Here is a 14,880-nt window from a genome sequence, read left to right on the forward strand (position 1 = left end):
TACCTGCCACCACACTCCCTCCCTTGGCTACCACTACATTGTCTCCCCCGCTCTCCACCCCACTGCCGCCACCCACTCTATGGATCCTCTTGCTATACAGGTGATCTCCAGGGATACTACTCCTCCCACAATGCCTTACTCTGAGCCAGGCATTTGGGCCTGGCCGCCTCTCTGAACAGGCTTTTCCAGTCGACCCAGCACTACAGAGACCTTGCCGCCCTGCAGAGCAGGCAGCAGTCGTGGCAATTTGGTAGCGAGCAGGGAGACAGATGCAGACAGGCAGATGGAGAAGGGTGACAGAATGAGTGGGCAAGTGGACAGGGGAGGAGAGGGAGAGATGCAGGTGGGGGGAAGGAGAAGGGAGACAGACATGGAGAGGGGAGGAGGTGGCAGTGGCTATGGCGGCCAGCGGCAGCATATGTGCTTTCCCACGTCAGGCTGTGGAGTGTTTGCGCCGGCACTGCAGAGGTCTCTTCTAGAGTCAGGTATGACTGGGAAGCAGTTGACTGGTCAGGAGGTCAGCTAAGCACACTGCAGAACAGAGACCAGGAAGAGGGGGGCAACAAGGAGCCAGTCTGGAAGCATGGCTGGGGCTTTTAAAGGAGGAAAGTAAAGTAAACAGAGCACCACAGGGTGATTTAAAAACAGCCCAGTCGGTGGAGAAAAAGGTAGGGTAGTGAGAGTGTGGGGGATACAGCTAAAAAAAGAAAAAGAGGAAGGGGCGATTTCAAGGCCAGCAACAGCTAAGGAAAACAAAATGGACACCCAAGCTTCCTAGCGAGGAAAAGAAGCTCTATCCTTGGGCTGGAGAGCAGAAGAAAGCCCCAAAAGGTATTTGCCTTGGGAGAAGGAAGAGGAGATGGAGGAAGCTGCTAAGCAAAAGGGGGCATGGAAGACAGAGTGGGCTGAGCCAAGTCATCTAGAGGCCTCAGTTCCCTAGCCGCAGGGTAACCCACTGCCATCTTGATCCTTCAGAGATGGCAAGCAATATAAGGAACTGACTTAGCTAGTTCCACTTACCTGGCCCAGCCTTGCCACAAACCATTGCAAAGATCGCTCTCACGCTTAGAACTGCCAGCAAGGCAACCTTCCTTACTTTAAGTATCTTTGTCTTATTTGTTGGCAGTGTAACCCTTGGATTATTTCTTGTGAATTAAGGGAAAGAAGCCGAAGTAAATCTGAGAAATCAATCAGATTTGTGTTTCCTTTCTGGAACTCATGGAGATGGGTGGGTATGAGATGCCACTCCCACCCCCACCAGTGGGGACACTGGGCTAATCAGGATTCCCCCCAAGCTCTATGCAATTATGTCGGTACACATATAGGGCTCCTTCTCACGCTCATCAAATGGATGGCTAGTGCGCGCACTGGCAGCGGACAGTATGGCCGCTGAGCGCATCAGGATAGTGTTACCAAGGAGATTAGCCTTGCGGCTAAGTGTGTTTTAAGTAACACCTTGACTCTAGAAATAGTTATATTCTTCCTTTTCTCCAGCAGTCCAAGTACACAACCAATAACGTAAAGTCTCTATAGTCCTCTTCACATGTCCACCATGTGAAGGGAAATCACATGTAGAATGGGGTTGCAGGACTATACCTCTTGCCTGATGCCCAACATCCACACGTTAGGCATGGAGATCTGCAAGGGAAAACCTATACGCATAGACCTCTACATGTGTAGGCTTTTCCCATGTTCTGGAACTCTGATCATATAGGGTTCTAGAATGTGGGGGGAGTCTATATCTGTAGGCTTCCCATTGTAGGCATTTACATGTAATGCATGAGTGTTGAAGGTCTGGCCAGTGGCACCGTGCTACCTCAGGGTGGGGCCAGAGGCAGCCCCATTCTACATGTGATTCCCTTCATCTAATGCATGTGTGAAGAGGGCTTAGATTCTTAATTATTTTCCTATTTTAAACCATTCAGGGTTTAGGATTAGAAGTCCAATAAGACTGAGAAATGCCGTAATAGACTGAAACCATATCTTACAAAACATCTTTAATACTTTGGCAGCAATGTTTGTGCTATCCAATCTGAAGATGGAACAAAAATCGTACTATTTTAAAATAACATAACCTTAAGAAAAGCAGCTATATAAACTTCCACCTACAGTGGAAGTTCACATGGTTCAAATTTATCTACAAATTCTGCAGCATCCTATTCCGCTCTAGTCATTTTTTGTTCACTTGCCTAGCTCATCTTCATATCAGTTCATCTGGAAAAACACACACCTCCTACCACAGTCACCTAACTAATAGTGAGTTGCTGCACAGGAACTTCCAATTCCCCCACTGGAATCAGGTAGCACTAAATCCAAAAGAAGTCAGGCTTCTGTGGGCAGATCATCTAACACATCTCAAGCAGCCTCTGACACACTGCAGGCATTAAAAAAAAATAGGTAAGCCCAAGCCCCAAAGCCTTTGTTGCAGCAAAGCAACTCCGTGGATTTCTTTCAGTTTAAGGACCAAAACTACATAGTACACTGAACACACCGCTAACCACGGCTGCCACTGCTAACCACAAAGGTGTGTTCAGTTCCATCCTCCATCTCAGCAATGTTAGGACAACTTAGCCATGTCCCAAGAGGTAGCCGTGTTAGTCTATTGCACCCAAAACAAAGAGTCTTGTAGCACCGTAAAGTCTAACAAATGTATAATGGCAAAAGCTTTCATGGAGTGTTTAGACGTGGAGATGAAAAAACATTACCAATGAAGTCAGAGGGAATTAAATGAAAGAAAAACAGACAGAGATGCATTAATGCTTAGATGTATGTAAAATAATTACAGTGTCCCTTCACAAAGTAAGGCTGATAAACATCTTGGAATTGTAAGTTAATTAGCACCTGTATTATGATTTTAAAAAAAATCCGTAATTTTGATTCAATCCACAAGTGATAGAACTGAACTTCTTGAGAAGTATTAATTCAGCATTTTCATTTAATCCACAGGTGATAGAACTGTACTTCTGGATATGTGTTAATTCAACACTTTCAAACTGGATTTTCCTTTTCACATTCCACTGTGCTAGAATAGCCAGCTTAAGGTCAGCAATAGAGTGTCCTGGGAGACTGAAGGGTTCCCCTTCTCATTTCTGAATATTGGCCATTCTGATATCAAATTTGTATCCATTTATTCCTTTGCATAGGGACTGACCTATTTCTCCTTTACAGAATGCAGAAAGGCCTCGCTGCCAGGTAACAACACATATCACATTGGAAGAGAAGAAGGCGAATGAACCTTTGATTTTGAAGCTGACATTATTAAGTCCTGTAGTAGTGTTGGCTGAGTAGATATGGGGACAATGCTGGGTAGCCTTCCCCAACCTGGTACCTTCCATAGGTGTTGGACTACAACTTCCAGCATCCTTCCCCACCCCTAATAGATCTCAGAAAGTATTTGTAGCTTGGTACAATGATGTTTCAGTGGTAACTGGAAACTGACTACAGCCCCATTTCCTGGGGTTTTGACTAATGCACAGAGGATAAGGCTATCAATGGCTATTAGTTATGATGGCTAAATGCTACCTCCTTAAATACACTGGTGGGGTTTCAAAAGCAGTTTCGTGACCGAGAATGAGGGTCTGATGATGAAAGCAATTTCCCACTGGGCATGTGCAAACACTTGGGCATGTCTAAAGTAGGTGTCCACATTGTGGCCATGGTATACCATTCAGTTATGACTGGATACTTACACAGCTTTTAGTCCAAATTTCATATCAATGTTTATTTGTACTACTGGTCTAGATAGCTCTTTTGATCTAACTGGTGGGATATTAGTAAACAAAAACAACAACATATTTAACTTGTTTAACACACTTAAACATAATACGGTCAAGTATCTGTTTTTTAAATCTAAAACAATAGTATTAGGGATTCTGTAAGCCTGGCGCCCTCCATTACTGTGCTAAAACAACTCAGCCTAGCCATAGGGCAACATGTGAAATATATCCCTATCTGTATATCCTTATTGTTCATCTTCATTCCAAATACAATACTCCCCAAGATAGTCATAATATATACCTGCGAGGTCAATAGCTCCTTTGGGGGACAATCTTGTTCTATGCTGATACATAAACATTGAGACTACACCTGCAAGGGACTTTCTTAGTGCTGTCACCCTGCTCAAGTAGCAACAACTCCAGACAAATCAGTGAAGCTGCAGTAAGCAGGGTTAGTACTTAACAACTGTGCCTTCAAGCGGCACCTAAAAATAGGATGACTTGCTAGTCGTAACCTGGGAATTGTGCTTCTAATAGCCACTTCTCCCTAATTATTGCTCTCAGACAGAAAATGGGGGGGGGGAATACAGCACAACTGTTTTATGGAATAAGATTAACTATTTTGTGACGGAACGACTCTTCACAAAGGCATAGTGTTGCCTTTCAAAAATTCCAAGAGTTAATTCTGTATGGAAATTTAGGAGGCTTCTCAGTGGCGATGCTAGGTACCGAAAAGATCTGGGGCACAGTTCAGGGACAGAAGATGGGTCACCAAAGGTGGGGCCAAGGGGTCATGACAGGCAAAGGGCTGAACTACAGAAGTACACCAGAAAACATTCCTTTGAAACCACATTATCTTGTTTCACCAACAATAAGCCGTTGCATCCAAACTCCACCTCTTGACATGAGCATCCCCACCTGTGTAAGATCATAAATGCAAAATAGTAAGGGAGAATCCACGCAGCAACACAAAATTACGATGATGATATTCTCAGAGCTACAAAGAAAAGCCCAAGAGGGACCCACCGCAAAAAGAGACAGAGAGATATGATGAGGATGAAGATGATAATGATGATAATGATATCTCCACAGCCACACACAAAAGCATTCAAAATGCTGGGAAGCATGGCCAGCAGTTTCTGAGCATCCAGACATAACATCACTTTACATGAGTGTCCCCCTTTCCAAGCCTCCTCAGATCCAACAGCAAGAAGCAGTACACACCGTATTAAAAAAAAACCCAGCTTATAAATGCCTACTCTGAAGCCAGAAGGACTGGATTACTGAGGAGTAAGCATGGCCACAAGTTGCCATGCAATTCGTTAATTGCAACGAAAATCCACTCACCCCACAAGCAATTTTTTTAAAGGAAAAGAAATACCACCATTGCCAACCCAAGCAGATTTAAAAAAGGGCGGAGGGCACATGTTCTGGACTACAACTTCCACCAACCAGCACAAAAAGACTTGGGGGAGGGGCAACTAGCACAAAACAGCTTGGGGGAAAAAATGAAATGGTCCCCCCTAACAGCAGAAATGGCTTCAAATTATCTTTAACACAGAAATAAAACAAGACCCCCAACCCTGAATAAAAGGAAGTAAGGAAGACAGCCACCCTCACCAAATAAAAGTAAATAAGGCTGCATATACACCCATTCCTGAGAGTAAGCTCTACTGTATTCAGTGCGGCTTACTTCTGAGTAGACATGTCTCGAATTGCACAGTAAATTTAAGTTGCATATGGTCATGCAGCTGCATCAGGTGTCAAATTGTGCTGCTCCCCCACCACCACCAGGAGGACCTGCTACCACCTCAAATAAGTGCTCTTGAAAGCCTGCTAGCCACTCACCCACCGCAGCATTTGCTTTGGGCTGGACTTGCACCCCCACCCCCCACTCTCCCGAAGTCTCCCGAACGCCCATCTCTCAGAGAAGCTGAAGTTACATCCTGCATTCAGCATGGGTTTGGACTAGATGATTCCCAAGGTCCCTTGAACTCTAAGAACCTTTAAGAAACTTGGGTTTCTTAAAGAGGAAAAATGGTGGGATATAAATGTAATAAACAAACAAACAAATAAATAACTTCCTGTGAGTAAATGAAACTGCGAAACTGCTGTTTTTACACACAAACACCTGACATCTGACCCCCTGCCCACCTGAAGAGGTGTTGCCTTCCCACAGCTCTATTTGCATTCAAAAATCGCAAAGACATTCCCAACTATAACCACAAGTTCCACCCGAGGAACCATCAGTGAAATATCCTGAACTATTAACCAGAAATCTACCTGATTAAGAACCAACAGCCAGCAGCCTAGCAATAGTTTCCTGTATAGGGGTTTATGGATGGGGTCAAAGAGGTCCACTTCTACTGCCAATATCTGATTTGTTAAAAACCCAGACGATAGATTTGCACAAGCAGCAGCAACAGGAGGCTGCACACAACTGTGCATGTGAAACAGATTACTGGTATAGCGGGCGGGGGCACAAAATGGATTAAGTTCGAAAGGGGCAAGTTAAAAAAGTTTGAGCATCTTTTTTTCTTGCACATTGTGCACCATCTTACCTATTTAGCACTATGCAACATGGCACTAAGCCTACCTTGCAAATGGAAAGAACAGCCCAACTATTAGAAGAGGTGGAAGGCCGCTGAAAGGTATTGGGCAAGTTTCCTTTCAGGAAAAGAGGACAGTAAGTTTAAATCCAATGGTTATAGAATTCCTAGGGCATAATGTTCTCGCTATTTTTCAGGGCTTTGCGCCTATCTCTCCCATCAGCCTTCAGGGCAATTAGTCTAGACATGACATGTGGCACCTTAGCTTCTCCATCCTACGCTAGAGCTATGAACTCAGTTTGCCTCCAATTTGTCTTCTTCTGAAGGGCATGCTTCAGTAGCTGATAGAAGCTTTAAAGTATCTCAAGTAGACTTGTGTGAAGTTACCACAGGGGTATGCTAGAGATGAAGAGGGGAAGTAGGCAAAGCAAGAAATATATACTGTGGAAACTTTTAACTGTTCTGCCCATCTGGGCCTCTGTTTTCTTGTCTGTGCTGAGTACATGATTGCCACTTCTTTTTTGCTGATATTCCCTCTTCAGCACCTCCAATAGCTGCTCTTTCCTCTCTGTGCCTATTATTAAAGCCCTTCTCCATCCTCTGTCTGCCTTTTGTCTAGATTGCTATAACGGAGCCTCTGATGGTTTATGTTTACCAATGACCGCCATGATTTCTCTGGTGCTTGTCCCTAGTAAATCACATATTTACCTTCTGTCTGCTGGGTAGATTTTGCCGACGTCTTTTCAGAAATGTTATTGTGAGTGACTGGAGTGGCCATTTTTCAGGCTTCAGCCCTCTCTAAAAGTTGAATCTCGACGGGCAGAGGAGACGCATCTTGATTCTGCATACAGTTTCATGCGAAATGCTCACTTTTCCTAATAGCCACCTTTCCCAATACTGAATGTTGCCAAATGTCACTGAGATGCAACTATTCTATTAACCAGAGGCAGGTTCATTGTGACAGTAAAGATTCCTAAGTTATATTTATTTAAGGAGTCTGTTTTTGGTCAGCTTACTGCTTCAGAACCCAGTGCAGGACAGGTGGTGGCACAGTAAATTAGCAAAGGGTGCAATCCTATGTATGTTTAGACAGGGAAAAGCCCTACAAGTCTTTTTTGTGGGACTTTTTCCTGTCTAAACATGCGTAAGTTTGCACCCTAAGCGTACAGCAGGCAGAGGAGAGCTTGGCTTTAGCAAGGTGTAATGACAACATGCAAGGAGTCTTCTGGCAGTAAACCTGGATGAGGCAACAGGGGTTCACTGTTCCTTATTTTGATTTCTGAGTGGTGGGAGGGTATGCTATGAAACTCTCACCTCCTTGCTGGTCTTCCCTCCTGCTTAGCTCACTCTCCTCCACAGAACACAACATTTGACAACCTTTAATAAATATAACATCACAGCAATGGGACAAGAGATTCTCTCCCTAAATCTGTGCACTAGGGCCAAAGTAGATATGATGTGAAATGGATCTTTTCATTTAACATGTCAATTTTTACAAAATGCACATAGCAGGCATGGGAGAGGGAGCTAATAATTATAGGATTGGAGCAGGTGGGAGGGGGAATTTAACCCTTTTCCTCCCCTATTGCAGATGAAAATCGCTCCTCCGGGTCTCCTATTTGCATTGGAAGTAAATACATTGGTGACAGTGCGTTTTGTCCCTAACAGTTAAAAGTGTATGCTTCCTTTCCTCCCCTCCCCTGTCCACTACTTGCTGTTCTGAGCAAGACTAAAGGGCACTTGTGACCAGAATGTTCATAATCTTTTCCCCTGTATTTTTACGGTACCACTTACATGGGTCCTCTTCTTGGACGAGGAAGGTCTCTGAAGTTTACATGCCTTGGCAAATCATGGCACTTGCTTCTGGAGGGGCTCATGAGACTTCGGGCAAGTCTCACAAGACTCCTGGCAAGTCTCATGGGACTCCTGGCTTTTGCCCCCACTCACCTGAAGTCTCATGAGACTTCAGGCAAGCTCCTTGCAGCCAGGAATGAAAGTGGCGGTGGCAGCCAGCAAGGCACATTGGGCCTAGCCCCCAGAGACCCAGGGCCCCAGAACAAAGATCTGAGGCCCGGGCCATAATGGGCCTGCTTCTCCCACCTCTCAGGATTCTGTGTCAGTGGTATAGGCATGCCAGAATCCAGTCCTGCTTAATAAGGAAGTGGATTTAGATAGGACATAGTATTTAGTATTTAGATAGGACATAGGGTGGGATGTGGCCAAGAAGGAACGTCATTATCCAGACATCCACGCCAGATCTCCTGCAACAAAGACCAGAGGTGGTAAAGAGGCCAAGGCTATATATGGCACTCCAGAAACAGCAGGGCTAGCCTTCCCTCAGCCATAAATAAGGATATTCAATAGAGGAATACAGATGAAGGATCCCCCTGGAGGGATGGCAGTAGAAAGCCAAGGGGACCAAAACTACCCATCCAAGCCTGAGGGAGCAGGCGGTGGCAGGTAGGGGAGGCAGGTAGGAAGGCAGAGAACGGCAGCGAAAGCAGGGAGGAGGAGAGGGAGAGAGCCTTTGCTGGCACCATGCTCAAGGGCACCCAGAAGTCTGGCGCCAGCACTGCTACATACACCAGAATGTGTCTCATCTTCTGCCCGGAAGGGTCGGGGCTTTGGAATGTAGAAGCGACTCATGCCAACATGAAATTCCTAGGCCAGAATAACCTATAACATTAGCCCTCCTCAGCATTAGGAATTCCAATGCCTGGAGGGGGCACAGAGCCATACGCACAACCCTCATCCCACAATTCCCTATCCCTGCCCACCAACCTGCCTGTCTCGTGGTGCGTGGGAATGTCTGAAGAGAGCATTTGGCTGAGTGCATGTAGAAGCCCCATTCAGGCCTTTCCACTCAACATGGGAAGGTCCAAAGTATAGAGGGCAGGACCAGCATGCAGGGAGATTGGGGGTGGGGGGCAGTGCATTCCCCCTCCGAAGATGGAATTCTTTGTTCAGGCAAAATGCCTTAACAGGGCTATTGAAGCAGTCTGTCCAAGATCCTCTCGGATTTGGGGGCTATAGGGATCTTTCAATTAAACAACACTTTGGTTTACATTTGACAGTCAGTTCATCAGATCTATACTCAATACAAGTTTCAAGGATAAAACTTGCACTCCTTACATTAAAGTAGCTTTGCACATTTCTATTTTGAATGTGGGTTACCATGGTGATCAGTAGAATCCTGCAATGATTTTTGTTTCGTTATAATTACTGCATAATTTTGGGCTAACAGCTGAACGCATACTATTTCTATCAGAAACCCTCAGGAGCGAACATTATGGACTGGAAGTCTCTCACAAAGCTCCGGACATTTATCAGGCAAGACAAAGTGTATAGCATAAAACAGATAAACTCCTGGAATGTTGTTAATTTTGCTCTTTATCCTTTCCTTGTCTCAAAACAGTTTGATTATTAATACATTTATGAAACAAAAGTGGGACTGAATGCGGGTATGGGGAGGGTTGTGGCAGGGAGAAAAATGTCAGATTACTTTGAGCAGAATATACCATATAGTTTGTGCCATCCCATACAAGGTTGAAGGCCCTCAAGTAGAACAGGAGAAGGCAATGTGGCACCCTCCAGATGTTTTGGACTACAACTCCCATGATCCCTGACCACTGACTGTGTAGACTAGGGCTGATGGGATCTGTAGTCCAAAGCATCTGGACAACTTCCATCAGCCCCAGCTACCTCGCCAATGGTCAGGGATTATGGGAGTTGTAGTCTAAAATATCTGGAAGGCACCGGGTGGCCTACCCAGCTCCACCCCTCCACATATGAAGTTTATATGGAGACTTAATATATGGCTAGTGAAGACAATAACATTGTACAAACCATTGGTGTTAGAAACTGAATCTGTTGGTTTATAAAAAACGCATATTTAGTTGGGCTGGAAAGGGAATCCAGATGTAACTTGCTACTACACTATTTTTACTACTTTAAAAAAATCCTACCTTTCCAAGGAGCACAGGGCAGCATACATGATTCCCACAACTTTACCCTCACAACAACCCTTGATTTCAACTAAGAGATTGTGACTGGGTCAAGTTGTTTAGCAGAGCTATTGAGACCGATTTTTTCCATGTCACACAACGGTGGTCCATCGCTCTTTGAAGACTTGCAGAACATACATGAGCTCAGACCAAAGTACTCCACTCTTGTTTAGAGCATTGCCTTTTGCTCTCGCATGTTCAGGGGGGAATGGAGGGAGAGAGTCAGACGCCCCTAACAATAAACCTAGTTTAGACATTTGCAGTCTGACAGCATATTCTCTTCTAAAACATATTGCTATGTATTCCCCAATACTGTTATTCTCAAGAGAGAGAAAATATTTTTGCACAGCTGACAAGCCATCAGTACATCGTGAAACTGTTCTCTGGACAACATTTCTAGAAGTTTTGTGTGTGTGTGTTTTTTAAAGAACTAAACCACTTTGCTGTTTAGAAGTTAAACAAGGCTATTCTACTTGTCACGCTGGAGCTTCAGTGCAAAAATATGTCATTAGTAGCCATATAGTTGCTGCTGAAAGACTACACAGTCACCCAGGAGTTCAAAAAGGGACATTTGGCTCTGTAGTGCATCACCTAGGTGGAATAATATTTTTGAGTATGTTCAGCCTTTTCGACATATAAAGCAACATTGGGAATTCTGCTATGTGGCAAGCTGCATATGAAAAATCCATATTGGAGGGTTACTGGGAGTGGGAACAACAGAGGGAGATGGAGCTGAAGAGATAAACATTTTGCCCTATGGAGCGGTATTTAGTCTCTGTGGCAAAGGTGGGCAACTTTGTTTTGTCAAGGATTGCATTTCCTCAGGTGTTCTGTCAGGGGCCAGCCCTTTTCTCTCTTTCCGCCAACCCCTTTTCTCCTCCTCTTCCCCACCAAGTGAGCTGCCGGGGGGGGTGGGGGTGGCGATAATTGCTTTCAGAGGTCTGAACTGCAGAGGGCTTTTGACATTAGTGTGCAGCTCTTGGGCTGCAGGTTGCCCACCTATAGCCTTTCAGGGAGGAGAATTTCCACATTCAAGCATTCTGGGCCCATTTTGGAACAAGTGTCCCATGCATTCTACCCAGGCTGTTTGACAGAGCATTTCCTGGGCAATTTGCAAGCTACCATAAGCAAATAACTTCCACATCCAATATGCAGCTGGCAGCCTGTAGTGAAATATTTTGGCGCTATTGGACAGAGTGAAACTCCAAAACCTGGGGGCTTCAACCCAAATTAGACCATCAAGTAGCAAAGATTAAGAAGCCCATGCTAGTCATCTATAGCAGTGGTAGGCAGAAAAGCAGGCTGTCAGGAGCGCCCTAGCTGCCTCTTACACTCTAGTCCAATCGCCAACTCAAGACACAGACAAAAGGATTCTTTTTAAGGCTTTAATCCTTTTACAACGTAATGCTAATCACCAGCGACTAAGCAAGGAACAGCACTGGGGAAAGATAGCAGAGTAGCCTATGCTCCAGGTTAGGCAGTTGGTCCCCGTTTGAAGGAGAATCACGGGAAAACCCTGAACTTATGGGCTAGGGAGAGATCCTCCGTCTTTCCCTTGGGTCCTCGGGACGCGACCGTTGCTTGCGCGCCAAACGAGCACTACGCCTCCTTTCCGCGCCCTCCATCTGTCGTCGCTCCCGGCATTGGTGCCGAGCATCCAGCAAGCCCCCCTCCAGCACTCTCTCACTGCCAGGGTCACTATCTGTCCCAGGAATGCTGGCAGGAGGAATCTCTGCCAGCTGCTGTGCTTGTGAGAGATGAGTGAGCTCCTCTCCCACGGATTGCTGTTCCTCCTCAGAATCAGAACTGCTCTGGGGTCCTATTGGCTCAGTTTCCACCCTGACACAGACCTCTAGATGTTTTGGACTTCAACTCCCAGCATTCCTGACCATTGGCCATGCTGGCAGGGGCTTCTGGGAGTTGAAGTCCAAAAATCAGGTAATCTACTTTCTGCCCATCCCTGACCTATAGCATTGGAAATCTGATTTGAAATCCATCCCTCCAGCATCCTACCATTCAAGCACATGTCTGCATTGCCATTGACCAATCTAGGTGTGCCCAGGGATAGGGAAGCTTCTCCAAAAGAGCATCAGAGTTCTCAGTAACATATGAACAAACAATTGCCTGAAGAGCTAGTCACATGACTCCCCACAGATGCACTGACAGGGGTTGAATGAGCTGAGTTTTTCCTGGAGGCAGGCTCATGCTGAGAAAGTTGTGCAGCAGTGCCAAAACCTCTGATGAATTGTTTTTTTCCAGGAGTGTTGTCAATAGGAGGGAGCCTCTTAATGGATTTATATATTATAGGAATTAAAGCACAAACAAACAGCTTTTTGGTTTAGGGAAACAGTAAGGATGCTTACCAAAAAAACCAATGATGTGTGCACCAAAAAGCACGGGAGTTGTAAAGTGCCCACCTTAATATCCATACCGTATAAGCAACAAACATATTCTACAGTCTTCTCAAGTTGTGCTCGCTCACGTCTTAGCCTCCACGTGCCCACATTTGCCCGTGAACTTTCAGCTCCAAACATCTTCCTCTGCAGAAACATTAGTGCTGGTATCAGTGGCTGTCAATCCAAGTCTGGGGTCTCCAATGGAAGCATCACAATGCCTATGGATCTTCACTGGGTGCTTGCCAAGGCCTCCTGCCCCTCCCATTTCTTAGAGGCCAGGACACTGCAAAGCTAAATGCTAGCTTTCAGCCCCATTTTTTACTGCCCAGAATGTCCCTGGGCCCCATGCGAGCCCAAAGAGATTCTCAGAAAATAAAAAATGGAGGGAGGCTGCAAGCCAGTGCTGCACTTTGAAGCATGCCCAGCTACCCAGAAAAAAGGAGAGAGAAGAAGTAAAATATAAGCTGGGGGTGGAGAGGCTGTGGAGTAACCATTGGGGAAGGTCTAGGGCTCCAGAGGATGAGAGAGGAGAGAGGAAATGTGAGGGACATACATGTGTGTAAGATGGGAGCCGTAGTCCAACACTTCTGGAGAGCACCAAGCTGGGGAAGGCTTGTGTAGACAATACCAATTCAGGTGTTCAGTATAAGGCTGCTTCCTATGTTCTTAACCTGCTTTTATGAAAAACAGAATGTTCAGGCCCTATCATGGTAAAACACTGAAACAAAGCAAGGTGCTTTAACTAAACAGCCACTTTCAGAGCTGTATAACTGTGTTTATGTTTATGTCCTTGATGCATCTGTAATGTATAAGTGATCAGCGACAAAGGCTCCTAGTTTCCTCCCTGCTTTGCAAAGCCATTACCGGTTTTGCAGAACAAACTTTCCTTACCTTTGTGAGGCTGTGGCACAGAAGCACCTATTTTATGCCCCATTTGTTAGGGACCAAAGCATATTATCCATCATCATTATTTGTCAGTACTAGTTGTCATCCTTGCTGAAGGTGGCAGAGCATGAGCAGATGCATCATCACTCTATTCCATGAACATATATTATTAGACTACCCTATCAAGAAAAAAAAAATGCACATCCAGATTATGGTAGCAGATTTAGCTGTCCTGGTGGTTCTCCACTATAATGTCAGGGTTGCCTCTGGGCACAGGGAGGGCTCAGTGGCTCAGATTCTGAAGAGGAATTGCAGGAGGTGGAGGAGGAAATTTCCCAGGCTTGTCCAGAGATAGACACACAGACTCCTCGGGCTGCAAAGGCCCAGCTGGTTGGACAGGGCCTCTCTTCACACCCCCCCGTGAGAGATAGCGAACAGGGAGAGGTGGGGCTTGGAGAGCCTGAATTCTTAGACTCCAGGTGCAGATGCAGAGCCAAGAGAGAGATGGCAGGGGCAGAGCTTAGATGGTCTGCCCAATTGGCCAGGTGTGGACAGTGGCGCTTTGAGGCCTCACAAGAGATCCCCCACTCCTTAAGTTAGGACAGTGGCTCACCTTTTCTTCAAACGGTGGGTGGGCAACTTTTGTAGCTTTCCTTTGAACTCCCTGAAGGTGTTTCTTTTGTAGACTGTGAGTCACTGACCATTTGCATCTTTATGACCCATTGAAGTAGCGGAGTAAAAGCCGAGAATTGAAGCCTCTTGTCTGTGTTTTGATTTGCGTTCTGAAGTTTACAGCAGGGGCAAAAGGGAATCCTGACATATAGTTTCTTACCTCACATTTTTCATAAAGAATGTGTGTGTGTGTGTGTGTGTGTGTGTGTGTCTGTGTAGTAACAATTAATAAACATATGAGCTAGTGCAGAGCTGGACAGATTCCCAATTCCTTCTCACTTAGGAAGCTGGATTCTGACAACTAGGAATTTGAATCATTTTCTTAGCTATGTGGATTTCATCCACTTTTGTGGCAGGTGGTGAACCAACATCAGCCCAAAAAGAATGAGCTTTGCTGCAGTGCAGACATAGCCAAGTGCACAAATGAATATGAGGTGTATTTGTGATGGGAAGATTAATCTGGGGAGATATTGTAGTCCAAGATCATCTCTAGATTGTTAGTTCTCTAGGGATGTCCAAGAATTCTGCCACGTACCCCAATGGAGTCCATTGGGACCCGTGGCAGAACGGAGCACTCACCTCTGGCTCTCCTCAGAATCCATCCAGGCTGGCTCCACTCCGCAACGATCCTGCGGAGCCAGCCGCCGGCTCCACAATG

Source organism: Heloderma suspectum, chromosome 1, assembly GCF_057233095.1.
Source record: "Heloderma suspectum isolate Gila_16-S chromosome 1, 16-S_ref, whole genome shotgun sequence".
Lineage (NCBI taxonomy): Eukaryota > Metazoa > Chordata > Lepidosauria > Squamata > Helodermatidae > Heloderma > Heloderma suspectum.